The sequence below is a fragment of the Phocoena sinus genome, chromosome 17 (assembly GCF_008692025.1).
Source record: "Phocoena sinus isolate mPhoSin1 chromosome 17, mPhoSin1.pri, whole genome shotgun sequence".
In the NCBI taxonomy this organism is placed as follows: domain Eukaryota; kingdom Metazoa; phylum Chordata; class Mammalia; order Artiodactyla; family Phocoenidae; genus Phocoena; species Phocoena sinus.
The window spans coordinates 72,509,177-72,528,430 of record NC_045779.1 but is presented as its reverse complement, the minus strand read 5'-3'; the positions used below and the strand labels follow the sequence as shown (position 1 = coordinate 72,528,430).

Below are 19,254 nucleotides of genomic sequence, written 5' to 3'. Positions count from 1 at the left end.
TTCTTCTTTACTGCCTTCCTTTGTGTTAAATAGATATTTTCTAACCTAATTCTCCTTAAAATCCAGCTCAGGATCACCTCCACATGGAAGCCTTCCCTGACCCTGTCTTTAATCTAGCCCATGACCAAATTGGAAGACTTTTCCTGGGTTCCCACTGCCAAAGCAGAAACAACTCCAGACTACCAGCTACTCAGGGCAGCCATCATTCCTTGGCTGTCACTACATCCTCACGTGGATCTTAGCACATAACGGACTTCAATGAATGTTTATTTAGGGGTAAAGATTGTAAGTAAATAGACAATTACAATTTTGTGTGCTTAGTGCTAAGATGAAAAAAGCACAAGGTACTGAAGGACCCCGGGGAAAATGGTCCCAACTCAGAGTCGGAGTCAGGGCAGCCTACCTAGGGCACAACAGATGAATAGGAGTTAGTCTATCAGGAAAGAGGGGATAATATACTAGGAAGATGGATCTAATATAATGTTTCCCAAAACAGGGAGTATGTGCCACCAGAGGAGACAATTTTAGGTAGTGTGGGGAGAATCTTTCTTTTTTTATTTCAATAGTTATACATTTATTTTCTTGTGCATTAGAAAAAGAAATATGCATACACACATACACATGTGTTCAGTATATTAAAGCCATGCTTTTGCACCTATAGTAGTTAAGGTAAAACCTACTTTTTAAGTAACAGTTAATCTTTAAAATAAATATTAACAAAATAACAGTACAGGTGGTACCGGACTATGGCAAAACTGTGAAGGTGATACTTGAGTACCTGGAGCTTTGGAAACACTGAGCAAAGGCAGGGAGGTGTGAAACAGCACGGAGCAGGTAAGCGCTACAGGCAATTTACACAGATGAAATCGTAACTAGATGGGGGAGTGCTGTGCGGACAGTTCTGGGTGCATTGGAAGGGACCACATCATGCAAGCCTTCAAACACTTGCCAAATAGCTTGGGATTTCTCCTGACAGCAGAGCAATAGGGAGAGGACAGAGTCAAGGAAGTTGCCAGGATTTTTGTTTAAGCAAAAGGGACACTCAGTCCCACACTTCAAGAGTCTTGAGAAACGTCTGCCAGCTCAAACAATCAGAGATGCAAGCCAAGATAAACCTACAGTGATATTCATTGTAGCATCATCTACGATGGCAAAAAACTACAAACAAGCTAAATGTGGGACAAAAGATTGAGTACAAAGCAGCAGATCCATGCATGAGGAGTGCAGCCATCAAAGTCATTTTCAAAAATATACAATAACGTGGGAGAAATGTTCACACATAAAGTTAAGTGAAAGATCTAGATACAAGTCTGTATATTCGGCAGCATATATACATACATATTCATTACAGGAAAAAACCTGGAAGGATATACACACACAAATACACACATATATATTATAAATATAACAGTGTTTACAACTGATGATATGCTTATAATTTTTTTAAACTTTCAGATTCTCTAAAATTTCTACCACAAATAGTATTTCATTTATTTATTTTTCTTTCATTTCTTTGATTTATTTTTATTCAGAGGGAAAAAAAAGCTGTTTTTAAGAAAAAGACATTTTCACCAAGGTGGTGCCGAAAGCAAGCCCTTGATCTCCAAAACAGAGCCCAAAGCAAAGCTCCGAAGGCCAAGAAAGCAGTGATAAAAGGCGTCCACTCAAAAAAAAAAAAAGACCCACATGTCACCCACATTCCATCAGATAAAGACCCGGCAGCTCTCAAGGAAGCCCAAGTTTAAAAAAGCCCGTCCGAGAAAACCATAATTCAAAAAGAGTCATGTACCAAAATGTTCATTGCAGCTCTATTTACAATAGCCAGGTCATGGAAGCAACCTAAGTGTCCATCAACAGATGAATGGATAAAGAAGATGTGGCACATATATACAATGGAATATTACTCAGCCATAAAAAGGAACGAAATTGAGTTATTTGTAGTGAGGTGGATGGACCTAGAGTCTGTCATACAGAATGAAGTAAGTCAGAAAGAGAAAAACAAATACCGTATGCTAACATATATATTTGGTATCTAAAAAAAAAAAAAAAAAATGGTCATGAAGAACCTAGGGGCAAGACGGGAATAAAGACACAGACCTACTAGAGAATGGACTTGAGGACACAGGGAGGGGGAAGGGTAAGCTGGGACAAAGTGAGAGAGTGGCATGGACATATATACACTACCAAACGTAAAATAGTTAGCTAGTGGGAAGCAGCTGCATAGCACAGAGAGATCAGCTTGGTGCTTTGTGACCACCTAGAGGGGTGGGATAGGGGTGGTGGGATAGGTAGGGTGGGAGGGAGGGAGACGCAAGAGGGAAGAGATATGGGGATATATGTATATGTATAACTGATTCACTTTGTTATACAGCAGAAACTAACACACCATTGTAAAGCAATTATACTCCAATAAAGATGTTTAAAAAAAAAAGGAGGGGAAAATGGATACTACTTAACAAAAATCTCTAAGGACAAATACAAAACTAATGTAGGGCTGATATTCAGCTGGTTCTTACCGTAACAGCCAGGCACGTTGTCTGTTCTGTTCAGTTGTTCAGTCTGTTGGTAAATATTTCGAATATGACTCCTGAAAATAATCAAACAGATTCATTGCTGTAGTGGATAGAAAATGGATGGATGGGGTTCAAAGGTACTATGTAGACTTTTTATAAATCTTGATATTTAATCACCGTGTTCCTCTTCAAAATAAATTAAACAAGTTTCTAAACAAAAATAAATAAATAAATAAAATTAAAAAAAAATTAAAAAGCCCCTCCGAGAGGAACAAACTCAACCATTATTCTATCATCAAACTCCCCTGACGACGGAGTCAGCCACGAACAAAATCAAAGACAACTACATGCTCACGTCCACTGCAGACATCCAGGCCAACAAGCACCAGCCCAAACAAGCTGTGATAAAGCTCGATGACCTTGACAAGCCAGGGTCAACCTCTTGATTGGGTCTGATGGAGCGAAGAGGAGGACATTCGATTGGCCCTGGATGCTTGGGGTGTTATCACCAAAACTGGGATCATCTAACCTGGCTTTGTCATCTCCAAAGACAAAGAAGAAAAAGGAAGTCACAGAGGACTATTCGCTGTTGCCCCTGTAATAATCTCCCCAGGAAAACGAAAAAAGAACGGATCTTGCCACTAATTTTAAAAATCAGAGGATGTGTTCAAATTCCCTTTTATAGTCACTACCCTTTTGTCTCCTGCCGGCTGAGTGCTGATACAAGGCACTGGGCTTTTGTTCCTGTAATACTGAGCTTGTCTTCATCAATAACGGTGTGCCAGAACACTTTTCTGAATCAAAACTGGGGCCATGGAAGAGGAGGATTTCTGATTAGGCCCTAGTGTTTGTCCTGTACAAATGAACTTTCCAAGTGGGACAGAGAGAGAGAAAATGAGAATACAGTAGAAGGGAAAAAACTATCCTCTTTATACTCCAGCTAATTATTTTAATCATCTGATCCTACTTAAGTAATGAACTAAAGTGGAGTTAAGGCTTTTGTATTTGTACTTTTTTAATGTTGTCTGTTTTCTCTTCATTCATTACCTGAATCGTAGAATCTCAGGGTTGTGAGAGGCCCACAAGCTCATCTAGCTCAATCCTTTCATTTTGCAGAAGAGAAACCAAGGCTCAGTGCGGGACTGATTCAGAATTTAGTAAAGGCAATAGTACAAAGACAAGAATGGGGAGGAACAGCCGGGATGTAGTGAAAACTATGATACAGTTTGAAATAAAGCAGAATTCCAATATTCCTTAGCCATGTAACCTTCATAAATTTCTTACTGCCACTGAGACTGAACTCTACAAATATAAATGGGGATAATATCACCCACTGAGTGAAGGTCTGGAAAATAGTAGGCCGGGGCTGGGTGTACAGTTGAGTCTCGATATTGGCCACATGCCGTACAACGCATGTGACACACACGTCATACGTCATTGCACGTTGAACGTGAGGTCAGGAGTGGTAATTATCATCCCCTTGTTACAGACTAAGAAGCCAAGTTTACAGAGCTAGAAAGTGGCGGAGTCGGTATTCACACACAATCACAAAATCAGGAACAGGAGCTGTTAAATGCTATTATACCCTGTGCGCCTCAGTAAGTCCTACTTCTTTATACTGATTTTAAATCAGTAGTGAAAGCACTACAAAAACTGCCAAGTGCTGAGAATTTAAGGAATGACCATTTTTTTCAAAATATCTGAAGTGGCGGGGGTCCTTCTCAGAGTCAAAATGGATCTGAATCAGCAGTTTCATCTCTAGAATGCTCTGCTAAGTGATAACTCAGGCTCATTTCAAGTGGTTTCTCAAGGTCATTTGATTATAGTTCCGAACATACAGATCATCTGATTGCCTTGGCATAAGTACACGCAGGACCGACAAGGTCCCGGGTATGAAGTAGAAAAATGTAAATCCTAGAGACAGCTGCAGCATTAGCAGTCTGGAACCCCGCAGTCCTACTGCTGACTCCACCACTTACAGCCCTCGTGACCAAGGACATGCTCATCAACCGTGCTGAAGCTCAGTTTCTGCATCCATAAAATGAGGACTGATACTCAAAAAAGGCAACATAGTATTGTCCCATGTGTCTTAGCCAGATACTGACAAATTTAAATTGGAAGTTCAAGATTCTCTGGTCCAGGGGTCACAAACTCAAATGCCTATAGGCGCTGGGCAGATAATAAAATGAGTGAAACAAACTTAGTGTTAGACAATAGGGAGTGGTGGGGATTGTGGTGAACTAAGGATGCTCACTGAGAGAACTGCTGAATTCCAGCTTTGCACGGAAATAGGGGCTCAGGAATTCTAGATTTCTCCCATTATCAATGGAAGGCAGAAATTTCCTTTTTTTTTTTTTTTTTACATTTTTATTGAAGTATAGATGATTAACAAGGTTGTGTTAGTTTTAGGTGCAGCAAAGTGAATCAGTTATACATATACATGTATCCATTCTTTTTTAGACTCTTTTCCCATATAGGCCATTAGAGTATTGAGTAGGGTTCCCTGTGCTATACAGTAGGTCCTTATCAGTTATCTATTTTATAGATAGTAGTGTGTATATGTCAATCCCAATCTTCCAGTTTATCCCTCCCCCTCCCCCCCACCATTAACCATAGGATTGTTTTCTACATCTGTGACTCTATTTCTGTTTTGTAAATAAGTTCATTTGTGCCATTTTTTTAGATTCCGCATCTAAGCGATATCATACAATATTTGTCCTTCTCTGTCTGACTTACTCAGTATGACAATCTCTAGGCCCATCCATGTTGCTGCAAATGGCATTATTTCATTCCTTTTTATGGCTGAGTAATATTCCATCATATATACGTACCACAACACCTTTATCCATTCCTCTGTCGATGGACATTTAGGTTGCTTCCATGTCCTGGCTATTGTAAATAGTGCTGCAATGAACACTGGGGTGTATGTATAAAAGCTATTCTGAGTTTTAAATGCTGATAATTAACGTATTTTAGGGACCATATAGGCCAAACAGACATTTGTGAGGGCTAGATTTGTCCCTTGGGCCGATGGTTCATGACCTTTGAGTCTAACCCATCTCCCTCCCAACCCAGCCAAGGACACTGAGATTCTGTGAGGTGAAGAGCGGCCTGTCACCACCAGGACCAGAATCCACATGTCCTGTCACCCAGTTCTGGGCTTTTCCATAGCAGAGCTGCTTCTTTGATTCTCTGGAGTGGACTGGAAAAGGGAGATTACAAATTCAACATAGCAGCAAGAAAACTCAGATGCCCCACCCTCCTCCCTGGACAGGTCATTCGGTCAGAGTACAAGGCAGAAAAGAGATGATTTGCTTCCCGGTCTTCTGACTGTGAGGTAAGCAGTGGGAGGAAAGAAACACTGGACTCATGTCAAGGTTCAGAGAGATTTCATTCTCTTTCAGACACTGATGTATCTGCGTATTCATAAAGTCTCAATCATTATTCTAATAATGCCCACCATTGCTGCTCTATTTTCTCAGGTGTTACCTCTTATCTGCTGAGCAAAGAATACCCGCAAAGGGCTGTACTTCTTCCTCCCCCAGAAAGATAGGCTGTTGCCAAGAGAACCAGCTTCAAAAGTCAGAACCATGGAGAACAGAAGGCATCAGGTTACACAGAAACAATTATGCCCAAGACCCTAATTGGATTATTAGCAGCCCCAAATTCAGCTTTAAGCAATTATCTACTCCACGCCTATGAAAAAATAAAGCACAAGTCATTTCTTGACTGTCCTTCCTAGCGAAGGAGAGGAAAAGATTCTTCTTGCAATGTGTGGAAGAGTTTCTACTAATGAGGCAGAAAACAATTCTTGGAAAAAAAAAATTGCATATATCCACACAACCCATTGGTGAATCTTCTTCCATTATTAAAAGGTTTTTTAAAAAATTGAAGAAAGCAAGTAATTTAAATCTCTATTCATAGCCCAGTTATATTTCTGTATCAAGGTCTGCAAAAGATCAGATAATCCTTTTCAAATTTCCCAGATGACTTCTTATCTCCTGTGAATCACCAGAGCTTCAGTTCAAGACAGCATGGAAGGATTTCAGACCACCCATATGTCAGTCCCTGTGCTGGCTCCAGAGGTGAGGAGGACTGATTGGTAAGACCTCAAGGAGCTGAGTCTCCTGAGCTCAGAGCTTAGGGGTGAAGAAGCTGACACCAAACCAGCTCATCACAGGACAATGCAACACATGTGAGTCTGAATGTCTACACCAAGTTCTGTGGAAACAGAGGATCAAACAACTAGCAGTATCTGGGAAAGTCAAGGGAGGCTGCATGGAAGAGGTGACATTTATGGTCATTGAAGGATGAGTAGGAGTTTGCCAAAGACACAAGGTAGTAGATTGTCATCATGAGCAGAGAAGACAAGTAATATATGGTCACAGGTGTGAAAATCCTTCAGGAGACCCTGTGCAGTTGGTGATGGGGTCCTCTGGTGCACAGGGTGGAGTGCAGCACCTGTGATTTTCTGCAAAGTGTTTTCACCTCATTATTTTATTTTATCCTTAAAATAGCCCAGAGCCCATGAGGCCAGGACTTGTAAAGAGCCAGGCTCTGGGGTGAATACTTGGCATTTATCATTTAATTTAATCTTCCCACCAGGGCTTTGCAGGGGATATCCTTCCTATCCCCATTTTGCAGACCAGATTCCAAGGCAGCAGGCCATTAGTTACCTGCCCCAGGTCAAAGCAGGAGAGATGGGATTCAGACCCAGGCACTGTGGCTCCAAGCGCCACACTCTTCACCATGCACCTGCCGCCCATGTGATTCAGGTGGTTAAAAACTAACCACAAAAGGCACAGAGAATACAAGGCAGGGTCCGAACCGTGGGGCTGGATCTTCATCTCCAGCATTCCGGCTCTCTCTCCTCCTCGTGTGGCCCAAGGTGATCAGTTTCCAGCAAACCCACACAGCCTACAGTCTCTATGGAGAACAAGAGTTTGGGCAAATAGGCACCAGATACCACCGGTGGCTGTGACATTTTAAATCACTGGCTTTTCTTCCTTCCCTGCACACAGGCCTGGGGATTACCTATCAACCAGCACAGCAGTTCTGCTGGAAATTCTCCTTGTCAACTTATTAGAGTCACCCTCAGACATGAACTGATACAGTTTCCCCAGGACGTTTTAATTTAATTATTTATTCCAAACCTTGGCCTCCCCCTCCCCCTGTCACACACACCAGCACCACCCATCTCTAAACCTCTTAAAAGTGGAAGGTGGGCCAACTCAGAAGCAGAGGGTGAATTTGAATCCCAACTGCGCATTTTATTAACATCTCAGGAATGGAGATCTCTTGGCTGTAAAATGGGATTTCTCCATTCAACACATATTTATTGGGGACGTACAATGTGCCAGACACATAGAACTCATGGTCAGCAAAATGAACCCGTTCCTGCCTCATAGAATCTACAACCTAGCAAGAAAGAAAAGCAATGAAATCAATCACTGCGATCAATTTGATAAGCATTCCGTCAGAGGAAGCGTGATTCTTAGAGCCGGGAGGGTGATGTTTCCAACTCATCCAGGGTGCTGAAAGCAGACCTACATTCAGTGCCTGGGAGCATTTTGGAAGAAAAGTGGTGAGGATCAGGAGGCTGTGGAAAGAGGAAAGGCTTTAGATTCAGACAAGATCAGGTACCATTGCTCACTGGACACACTTCTCCTCACCTATAAAATGGGTAGAGCAGCAAGATCTACCTCTCACATTTGTTCTTTTTTTGGGGGTCGGGGAGAACTAAATAAGATAACGTCTCTTCCAAATCTGGAACATACTGGATTTTCAACCTGTAGTCATTCCTGTCCTCTGTGCCCATGAGAGCAAATGATAGCACCAGTGCCATACTGCAAAGCCTGAGCTTGGAGTGGTATCAGGACACACACAGTCACTGAGTCACTCTTTTACTCAGTCCCTTGTAAGCATAGTAAACCCAAAAATATACACGAAGCAGTGAGAGAAGCAAAGAGGCCTGAATAAAAATATAGAAGAAATCTGGTTCCAGCCACAACTGGGGACCAACTTCCCTGGGCCTCTCTGGTCAATTTTATTCTTACCTGCCAACAGGACAGTAGTATCTACACCAATCGTCCCATGGTAATTAATGGTACAAAGATCAGAATCTGATGAAACAAGTAAATGAGAAGCCATGGAAAGCCATCCAGGTAGAAATGATTAATGCTCTTATAACTGTCATGATTCTTATTGTTCAGAAGCTGGACCATGTTCTTAAATGGAGTTTATGATAAATCGTGGTGATGATGTGCCCACTTCTCTTACCATGGGCAAAATAGAAAGATCATGGTCATCACAATCAGAAGACAAAGATTAGAATCCTATCTTGGTCACTTTCAGCTGTGTGACCTTGGTGATCTGAATTAACCTCTCTGAGTCTCCAAGACTTCATCTGCAAAATGGGGAAGAGCAATACATTCTCCATGGCATAGTGTTCTGAGGAGTAAAAGAGCCCACGTCAAGTACCGGAAATATCGTAGGAGCTCCATTAACATGTGAATCTAGGTGAGCAATGTTAGCTTCCCCCCCTGCCCCTCGGAAGCCTGACTCCCCAACTTCTTAGTGATCCCACGTAGCCAAGCGTTTCCTGACCCCAAAATCATGCTCATCTCCAGGGAAGTTGCTCTCTGAGATTCTGCCAGCATCGCGAAAGTTCTATGCCAACAACAGCTGGCCCCTCAGGCTCCTTGCTCTTCCTCTCAGCATCCTCCTTTCCCCTCTCAGGAAGAGGTCTCCCTTCTCCTGTCTAAGTCCAGCCCCTCAACCCACACACACTCAGGCCCTACCGGTCCAAGCTGGTTCCACGTTCTTTCTGGTCCCTCACATTCCAGCAAGGTGGCAGCACTCTCTTAAAGGGCCCTCCCTCCAGCCGACCAGCCTCAGAAGGTCTTTACTTCCAGCTTCTTCTAAGCTCCTCCATCACAGCTCAGTCTTATCTGTTGCTAATGACAGAACCCATTTCTTGCCTCTCAGCCTAATTCCTTTGGGCTTGTACCTCCAATCTGTTTCTTTCTGTCTCGCTCCTTCATCCTGGCTGCGATGCTCAAATTCCTTGTGGCTCCAGGAAACCACAGGACTGCACAGACCACACACGTATCCAATAGCACCGTGGTCCTGCTCCCCTGGGAGGAGAGTTCTGACAACTCCCACGCTTCATCTGGGACCCTGCTCCCTCATCAAGTGTCTTCCACTTACAACCTAAGCATGCTGATTATTGCACTTCTAATTACTGAAAATCTAGCACATTAACAAAGATCTACCTAAATTTCCCTTCAGCAAGTCACAAGGATGTCCATCTGAACGCTGAAACAAGGATCCATCCTGGCCATGGAAGGTTCCGTGGGGTCAGAAGGCAGACAGAGAAGGAGGGTCTCCTGTCCAGAGCTGCAGGCAGCTCTGAAATCAAGAGCCAATTTGGAGTCCAGCATGAGAGTGGACCAGAACTGGGAGCCAGAGGAGAGTCTGGCCAGCCTGAAAGCTGAGGGCAGGACCAGAAGAAGACATCAGAGCCAGCGGAGGGGCTGGGAACTCAGGAGCTACATGCAGGGAGTGAGAGGCCAGACATCTAAGTGACTGGGTGGGTCCGAGCCAGCCTGCTGCCCACGTGCCCGCCTTGGTGTAGTGCCTGAGCAGGAAGGTTTCATTTATGAGGTCAGAGATGTGCGTGGACAGCCTCCTCACTGTCAAAGCCAGCGGTCACTTCCCAGGTCTCTTCCTCCTCAAATGCCACACCGCTTGGCCCCACTTGCCATCCCCGACCACCCTTCCTACCTGAACCTCTCCCCTCTTCAGCATCCTCCCAGCCCTCTGTTTCTTCTCTGGATTCAGTTTTCAAGTCCTCTCCTCTTCTTTTTCTACACGTTCCCATTGTCAGTAAGATCACCAGGTTAGTACGTAGAAGAACTAGGACACTGTCTTCCAGTGGCCAAAGGCTCTGCCTGTCCCACATGTGTCGTAGTACAGACAAAAAGCAGCTAAGAAACCAACACCGTTTGCTGTTTAAAATTCATCAAACACTTACTGGGGTCTGGATCTATGCCAGGTGTGGTGTATAATTCTGAACCCCCAAGGAGCTTTAGGTTAGAAGGTGGCTGGAGGGTGGACATTTCACAGCAGACACAAGGCTTCCCAACCCTCTGATCTAGAGTCATTTTTAGACCAGCGAGGTGTCTCTCCAAGGTCCTGATGAGTATGTGGGTACGCAGTAATTGTTCCCACATGCACTTGTACTTTTCTACAGCTGCTGCATGCTGTATCTGCAAAAACTATCAGCCTCACCATCAATCCCCAAGCTTGTATGGTCTCTGAATTATTTAATGCTACATTCCAAGGGGCTGTGAATAATGGAATGGGGTGTAAATAATCTTATCTCTGTCTCTACATGCAGAGATTGTGAAGGGGCACCTAAAGAGGCTCTATTCTGCCAGAATCTTACAACACCTGTGCATGATTAAAAACCAAACCAAAGGGCTTCCCTGGTGGCGCAGGGGTTGAGAGTCCGCCTGCCGGTGCGGGGGACACGGGTTCGCGCCCCGGTCCGGGAGGATCCCACATGCCGCGGAGCGGCTGGGCTCGTGAGCCACGGCCGCTGAGCCTGCGCGTCTGGAGCCTGTGCTCCGCAACGGGAGGGGCCACAGCAGTGAGAGGCCCGCGTACCGCAAAAAAAAAAAAACCAAACCAAATGCCCCCTAGATAACTGCTATTCCCTAGTGGGGGAAAGAAATGAGCAAGTGTCTCATCACATTTCATATAGAGAGAGAAGCAATTATGTATCAGGTTTCAGGTTCAAGTGCATCTAGGATAATTACAGCAGTGCTTTCGAGTTGCATAGAGCCTGACAGATCACCTAGTTCTTTCTGCCTTATAGGGATGGGCAGGGTGGCTTTCCTAATTGACAGACAAGGACACTGCTCCCCAGGGAGACTACCTGGCTTACAAATAGAGTTACAACGAGGAAGAAGCAAGCCTGGGGTTCGGGTCTTCTGACTTCCTTGGCAGCAACCTCTCTTTTCCACCTTCCCACCTGGCTATTGGGGCATCACGCAGACATGCCTTTGTCTCCCAGTCATCATGCAGTGTTCATGTGACCTGCCCACATTTCAGGCTTGTCTTCATGTCAGGTAGATTTTCGCGAGGGCATGGGAAGGGATTCACGTGATTTGCGTGCCCCACACTGAGTGTCAGATGCTTGCCCTATCTACTCAGGTTAATGAGCCACTAAGATAAAGGAAGGAGAAAAATGAAAATATTCAGGAGATGAAGGACTCTGTCAATGAGCCCCCGCTAAGCCCTATGGTGTGGTAGCAACAAGCTCTGGACCAAGAATCAAGAAATCTAGAAGCCAGTTCTGACTCTGCTGCTACCAGCTATATGATCTCGGAGAGGCCTCATCACTGTAAACATCCAACTTCTTACTCAATAAAATGAGATAAATAACAGTTTAGACGCCACAGGGCTGCGGGGGGCTGACCAAAATGGGAACCATGTACATTAGTGGAAGTGTTATCCCCCATCTATGAATGGATGTGCCTAGGATTGTAGTCATGATGCAGGAAGATAAATGCTCATCAGGCCTGGGGTAATTTGGGAGAATTTTCAATCTTCCCAGAGATAAGGAGCCAACACAAAGGCAGAAATGTGAGCTCCTCAAGCCTGCTTCACAGGAATAGTCCATGTTAACCAAAAGTCTTCTGTTGTAAGTCCCCGTCCTCTCCCAATTTCAAAATCTCCATCATAAAAACCTTCCTCCCTCGGGCTTCCCTGGTGGCGGAGTGGTTGAGAGTCCGCCTGCCGATGCAGGGGACGTGGGTTCGTGCCCCGGTCCGGGAAGATCCCACATGTCGCGGAGCGGCTGGGCCCGTGAGCCATGGCCACTGAGCCTGTGCGTCCGGAGCCTGTGCTCCGCAACGGGAGAGGCCACAACGGTGAGAGGCCCGTGTACCGCAAACAACAACAACAACAAAAAAAACCTACCTCCCTGGACAAGGATGGAGGAGAATATGGTCAGAAATGATAAAAGCAGTAAACACTCCACTGCAATCTTCACCCGCATTTCAGAAGTGTTCATCCTCAAATTTCTTCTCTTAGGAGCTCGGAATCTCTTGTGACAACTATCGCCTACCCACGTGTCCCTAAAGGACCATTCGAATCTGTGTCTCAGTACACATCTTGGGTCCTCCCTCGTGTCCACCTTAACTGGACACCTGACTACCGAAACCACGTGGACATCAACCAGGAGGTGGGTGAACAGCATCTTAAGCTAATGAAGGAAAGCAGGTTATTATAGGGAGGCCCTATTCAAAAAAAATAAGGAAATCCGGTATGACAGAGAGCTGAAACATCACCTAATTGGGAGAACAACTGCGAAGAACTATTAACCAGATTCAGTTCCAGACACCCCACTGCTTAAGTGTCAAGACCAGAATAGCTTCCCAAAGTCTGACGGATGACGCCACTTCCTCTCCAGCCCTGGGAAGGAGCATCAAGGTAGGATGATGCAAGATTATACGAAAGGTGAGGTGTGTTCTACCTGTTCTCCTCCTTTCTCCTCTTCTCTTCCCAGCTTTATTCATTTATTGTGCCCTGAATTGTGATCACATCTCTGATACTTCTGCGAGCATCCTGAAGGGAGAAAACTGGATCTCATTTTTCTTTATTTACTCAGTGATTCACTGAACATCTCCACACAGGTGATCCACAGACACTTTTTTTTTTTTTGCGGTACGCGGGCCTCTCACTGCTGTGGCCTCTCCCATTGCAGAGCACAGGCTCCGGACGCGCGGCCATGGCTCACGGGTCCAGACGCTCCACGGCACGCGGGATCCTCCCGGACCGGGGCACGAACCCGCGTCCCCTCCATCGGCAGGCGGACTCCCAACCACTGCGCCACCAGGGAAGCCCAACAGACATCTTTAAATCAAAATGTCTAACAGTGAGTTCCTTAACTGTCCCTCATATTTGCCCTTCTTCCGAATACCCTACCTCAGTTGACGGCACTGCAAACACCCTAATCACCAGGCAAGAAGGTGATTAGCCACCCTTGACCCCCCCAACTTCCTCAGGCCCTACATCCATCAGCCCTAAATCTGATTCGGTTTTGCCTTAGTCTTCAATTAACTCCCTGACGTTTGTTGAATTCCTTACGTGTGCCATGCACTCTAGCTCCAGGGACATCAGGGTGGACAAAATGGACATTATGCCTGTCCTCGTGGGTTCAAATCCAGCTCCATCCCTTACTAGTTTGGGAAAATTACTTATCCTCTGTTTGGCTCCAGGTCCTCATCTGAAAAATGGAGATCAAAATAGTGCCTACTTCTAGATGGATGAATGAATTTTAAAAACTGGTATATACATATGATGGAATATTATTCATCCTTAGAAAGGAAGGAAATCCTACGTCATGCTACAACATGGATGAAGTCTGAATTATGCCAAGTGAAATAAGCCACGTAGAAAAGGACAAATACCGTTGATTCCACTTAGATGAGGCTAAACGAGTCGAACTCATAGAATCAGAAAGTAGAATGGTGGCTGCCAGGGGCTGAGGGCAAGGGGCTCTGCGGAGTTGTTATTTAAAGGGTATAGAGTTTCAGTTTTGCAAAACGGAAAAGTTGAAGAGCATTATTGCACAACGGTGTGAATATACTTAAGACTACTGAACTGTGCCCTCTGAAATGGTCAAGATGCCAAACTGAGAAATCCTGGGATGGATGTAACTTTAAGCACGGCTAGATTCAGGGCCTCAGAGGATGTGGTCAGGGAGGGCCTTGTCCCCGTCCGCTGGCTCTGCCTTCCTGGAAGGGTGACGGGGGTATTTCAGGCTGGCCTGACCCCAGGGAGCCACTGGCTTTCAGGTTTATGTCCTGTCACAGCCCAGCAATTCCTGCAGAAGGAAAGCCCCTCTTTCCCTGTAGTTCCAATAAAAGTCTCAAGGTTGACTCTGAATAAATAAATAGAATGGTCAAGATGATAAGTTGTGAATTGTGTCTTTTTCACCACAAGTCAAAAAATTTTTTAAATCAACCTAAGAAAATAGTGCCTATCTCTCAGGATTTTCATGAAGATTCAATACATGAGTTAATACGTGTAGAGCACTTAGAACACAGTAAGTGTTGATAGCAAGTACCACGTGCATTTGCTGTATACAAATGCTTATCGTAGTAAGTGGTTCTAAAGAACAAGGGCTCCCCCCGAGCCCTGGTGACCTTACACATAGGCACATAAACCAGGCAGACAAAGCCTCAAGCCACAGCCCGTCTGAGTCTTGGCAGAAAGAAGAACCTGAGGATGGGAGGCTTCTAAGAAGCCACTACGAATTCATCTCCACTCACTCCCCATCCCCCCTGGGAAGCTGTTAGAAGATAGTTTCTCATGACTTCTGATGAGATATGAGACTCTTCACCCCTCCCCCTCCCCACACAGCTGCACTCCGCAGGGAGTGTCCCACCACTTTGCTACATTGTCATCTGGGCCCTGTGGCTTTGGCGTTCTCCTTTTGGGGTGTGGGACAGGGATCTGAGTAGCTAGCTAGTGGCTTGGGCTCTTCTCCGTTTCACTGTCTATGTGTGTAATAAACTGTCTCCATCTAAACATGGACGATTGTATCTTGACTGGACAAATCTGTCAGCCTTTGCCCTTGGCCTTGTGCTCAACAGAGAGAAGGACAGTGTCTTATATAATAAAGAGACTAACAGAGGGACTGTCCAGGTCAAGAGCATCCATAAGAGGCTCTCCATGGACTGCCCCACATTTGACCCATCAGCAAATACCATCACTTCTGCCTTAAAATACACCATCTGGTCTCTCCTCCTCTGCTTGTGGTCCCTCCCGTGAGGTTTCCTAGAGGAACCAGGGCAACCTTGTAAATATACAGAGAATCGTGTCATTCCCCTCCTTCTTGCTCTTCAAAGACTTCCAGTTATATCAAATAAATGCCATTCTTATCAATGCCCTACAAGACCCTTCACGACCTGGCTTCTGCCTACATCTACAGGCTCTGTCACGAGCCAAGCTCTTGCCACACAGGCTTCTTCTAGCCCATCAAACACGACAAGAACGTTTTGCACCATAGAGCCTTTGCACACGCAGCCCATCCCCCTCTGGAGCTGAGAAGAGAAGATGGTAGAAGACAAAATCCTGAAGGAGTCCTAAGAATAGGAAGCAAGTGATGAGCAGGTGGAGATGTGGGGCAGTAACTCAGAGAGTGGTGTCAGGAATCCAGGTGAGGAGAGCATCTCAGGAAGGAGAGATTAGCGGACTCCGTGGTCTGATGGGAACTCACGTGAGACGAGGCTCACGGTGTTCAACAATTCAGCACGATGCGAGGTCACTGGTGGCCTTATTGTGAGCAGCCCTGGAGAGACGGGGGGTCGAGGCCAGCCCGCGGGGTGTCAGAGAAAATCAATGAGAACCAAGTACGAGGAAAGGCTGGAGATGAGGATGAAAAGGGAAAGTAACAAAAATGAAGTTGTGAGACGGCAGGAGAGGATGGATTCCAGAGAACAAGCAGAAGAAGTAGCCTTGGAGGAAAGGAAGATGCTCGAGAAACAAGAGTAAAAGAGAGAAGAGGGGGTGCTTTTAGACGTCCCACCTGTCTTTTCTCTCAAACTTCACACTGAACTTCTCATGGTTCAACCAAATGCATCACACTGGCCTTCTCCTCTGCACTTTTGCTCAGACGCTTTGTTAAGAATGTCCTTCCTGAGACTTCCCTGGCCGTCCAGTGGTTAAGACTCTGAACTTCCACTGCAAGGGGCGCAGATTCGATCCCTGGTCAGAGAACTAAGACCCCACATGCCGTGCACCTAGGCCACACACACACACACAAAAAAAAAGCCCTTCCTACTCTCCTTTGCCTACCTGCTCCTAGTGACTTTACGTGCACACTTTGAAGACCCCCTCTTCCCGCTTGGGTGACGTATTTCTCCTCTTAATTCCCCAAACCTACCCTTCATAACTCTATCACTGCATTTGTCAAATTGTTTTATATTTACAATCTTAGCAATCTGTTTCTATCATGAATGCATGAGCTCTCTGTGGGTAAGATGCTAATCCTATTTAGGTCTGCATCCCCAGGGATGTCTAACATAAAATGGGCACCATTGTAAACATTTGCTGAACGACTGGAATTAGCAGCCCTGCACTGAGTCACAGCTTTGCAATTTGTTTTTCCTCTGAATAGTTTTAAGCAAATTGTTTCATCTCTTTGAGCCTCAGTTACTTACACTATATATAAGGAGACCAAACCCAACTGAATATTGAAGGAATCGAATGTAATATTGATCATGATAATGCTTTCGAAAAGCATGAATACAATGATCACATGATTACAATGTGATATATTACCATCCAGCGCTGTTACGTCTTAGGGGAGCTGTTCCTTTAAACTTAATCAGTTCTAACAGGAGTATCCACCATGTTAATGAGTTTCGGTTTTGGTTTTTGAGAAATTGGAGAGGTGGTGGTGTGGTAGATTGACGCCTGGAATTGGACTCAAGTTCCTAAATAGACTTGGGACTCAAAGAAAATCACTTAATTCACCAATTTGATTAGTTATAAATACTTGCTGAGCACCCACCAGGCATCAGGCCCTGGGGATGCAGAAGTGAGAAGGTTCTGTTCCCACCTAGAGACAGAGAAACTTGCAAATCAGTGGTGAGAGTTCAATATCCCAGAGTAACGGCTGGGATAGAGGTGGGAGAGAGCAGAGCAGTAGCACCGTGGAAGGAGAAAGAGGCAGTCGGAGAACCTTCCCAAGGAGAGCTGGGGGTGCATTTGAGCTGCAATTTGGAGGATGGGTGGGACTTGCCACAGAGAGCCAGGGGAGGGGACTGCAGCATGAGTAAAGGCTGGTATGTGTGGCAAACAGACTTCAGGGTGGTCCCATGATCCCCACCTCCTGCTATTCATGCCTTTGGTAATATCCTCCCCTTGAGAAGGGGCAGAGCCTCTTCCAACCAATAAAAAATGGCAAACCGGAAGGGATATCACTCCTGTGACTATGTTACCTTATATAAAACCCTGTCTTGCTAGCAGATTGCTCTAGGATACTTGCCGACTTTGAACAAGCAAGCTGCTGTGAATCCTACAGCTTCAAGGAAACGAATTCCAACAACAACTGAGAAAGCTTGAAAGTAGATCCTTCTCCAGCTGAGCCTTCACATAAGAATGCAGCCCAGCCAACCCCTTGACTGCAAGCTGGTGAGATCCTGAAGCAGAGAACCCAGCTAAGCTCTGCCCCAGATTCTTGACCTATGGAACTGTGAGACAATAACTGTATGTTGTTTAAAGCTGCTACATGTGTGCTCATTTATTAGGCAATGATAAAAATATATATATAAAGTGTGAGGCAACACACTTTTAAGCTCAGAAGAGACATGGCCATCTCCTAAGCCTTGGTTTTCCCAAGCATAAAGCTGGAATTGTCACAACAAGATCAGACACGCACACTCCTCTGGACCATTGGGGGATGCTGGTGAGATGGGGGTTTAGCTGTGAGAGCATTTGTGAATTGCTGGATGCCATAAAGTTGCTGGTTGATCCCATCTCCTTACAGACACACTTAACCACAAAGTTCCCAGAGTCTGCCTGCCTCACCCCTATTTAGAAACAGTAAACATTGGGAAGTAGTCAAGCTGTATTCAGGTCTCCCCCAAGCAGTGTACTTTCTCATCTCTGAAGCCTTTGGCCAGACTGTTTCTTCTACAAGAATGCTCTTTCTGGGATTTCCCTGGTGGTGCAGTGGTTAAGAATCCGCCTGCCAGCACTATTTACAATAGCCAGGACATGGAAGCAACCTAAGTTCAACAGATGAATGGATAAAGAAGATGTAGCACATACATACAATGGAATATTACTCAGCCATAAAAGGAAATGAAATTGAGTTATTTGCAGTGAGGTGGATGGACTGTCATACCCAGTGAAGTAAGTCAGAAAGAGAAAAACAAATACCGTAGGCTAACACATATACATGGAATATTAAAAAAAAAAAAAAAAAGGTTCTGAAGAACCTAGGGGCAGGACAGGAATAAAGACGCAGATGTAGAGAATGGACTTAAGGACATGGGGAGGGGGAAGGGTAAGCTGGGACGAAGTGAAAGAGTGGTATGGACATATATACACTACCAAATGTAAAATAGATAGCTAGTGGGAAGCAGCCACATAGCAGCTGAGATCAGCTCAGTGCTTTGTGTCCACCTAGAGGGGTGGGATAGGGAGGGTGGGAAGGAGATGCAAGAGGGAGGAGAAATAGGGATAAATGTACATGTATAGCTGATTCACTTGTTATAAAGTAGAAACTAACACGCCATTGTAAAGCAATTATACTCCAATAAAGTGTTAAAAAAAAAAAAATCCGCCTGCCAATGCAGGGGACACAGGTTCAGTCCCTGCTCTGGGAAGATCCCACATGCCGTGGAGTACCTAAGCCCGTGCACTGCAACTACTGAGCCTGTGCTCTAGGGCCCGTGAGCCACAACTACTGAGCCCCCCCACGCCACAACTACTGAGCCCCCCGCTCCACAACTACTGAAGCCTGCACACCTGGAGCCCATGCTCCACAACAAGACAAGCCACTGAAATGAGAAGCCCACGCACCACAACCAAGAGTATCCCCGGCTCACTGCAACTAGAGAGAAATCCCACATGCAGCAGTGAAGACCCAAGGCAGCCATAAATAAATAAATAAATAAATAAATAAATAAATAAATAATCTACTTTAAAAAAAAGA

The 19,254-nt window shown here is 45.1% G+C and overlaps 1 long non-coding RNA gene across 1 annotated transcript in view; it reads right to left on the bottom strand.

The window, feature by feature from the left end:
* LOC116742765 overlaps positions 1-19,254 on the bottom strand; it is a 289,881-nt gene that overhangs the window by 161,904 nt on the left and 108,723 nt on the right. Inside the window, exon 3 of the long non-coding RNA XR_004346567.1 lies at positions 2,517-2,587. This is a non-coding gene — a long non-coding RNA (uncharacterized LOC116742765). The remainder of the gene's footprint in view (positions 1-2,516; positions 2,588-19,254) is intronic.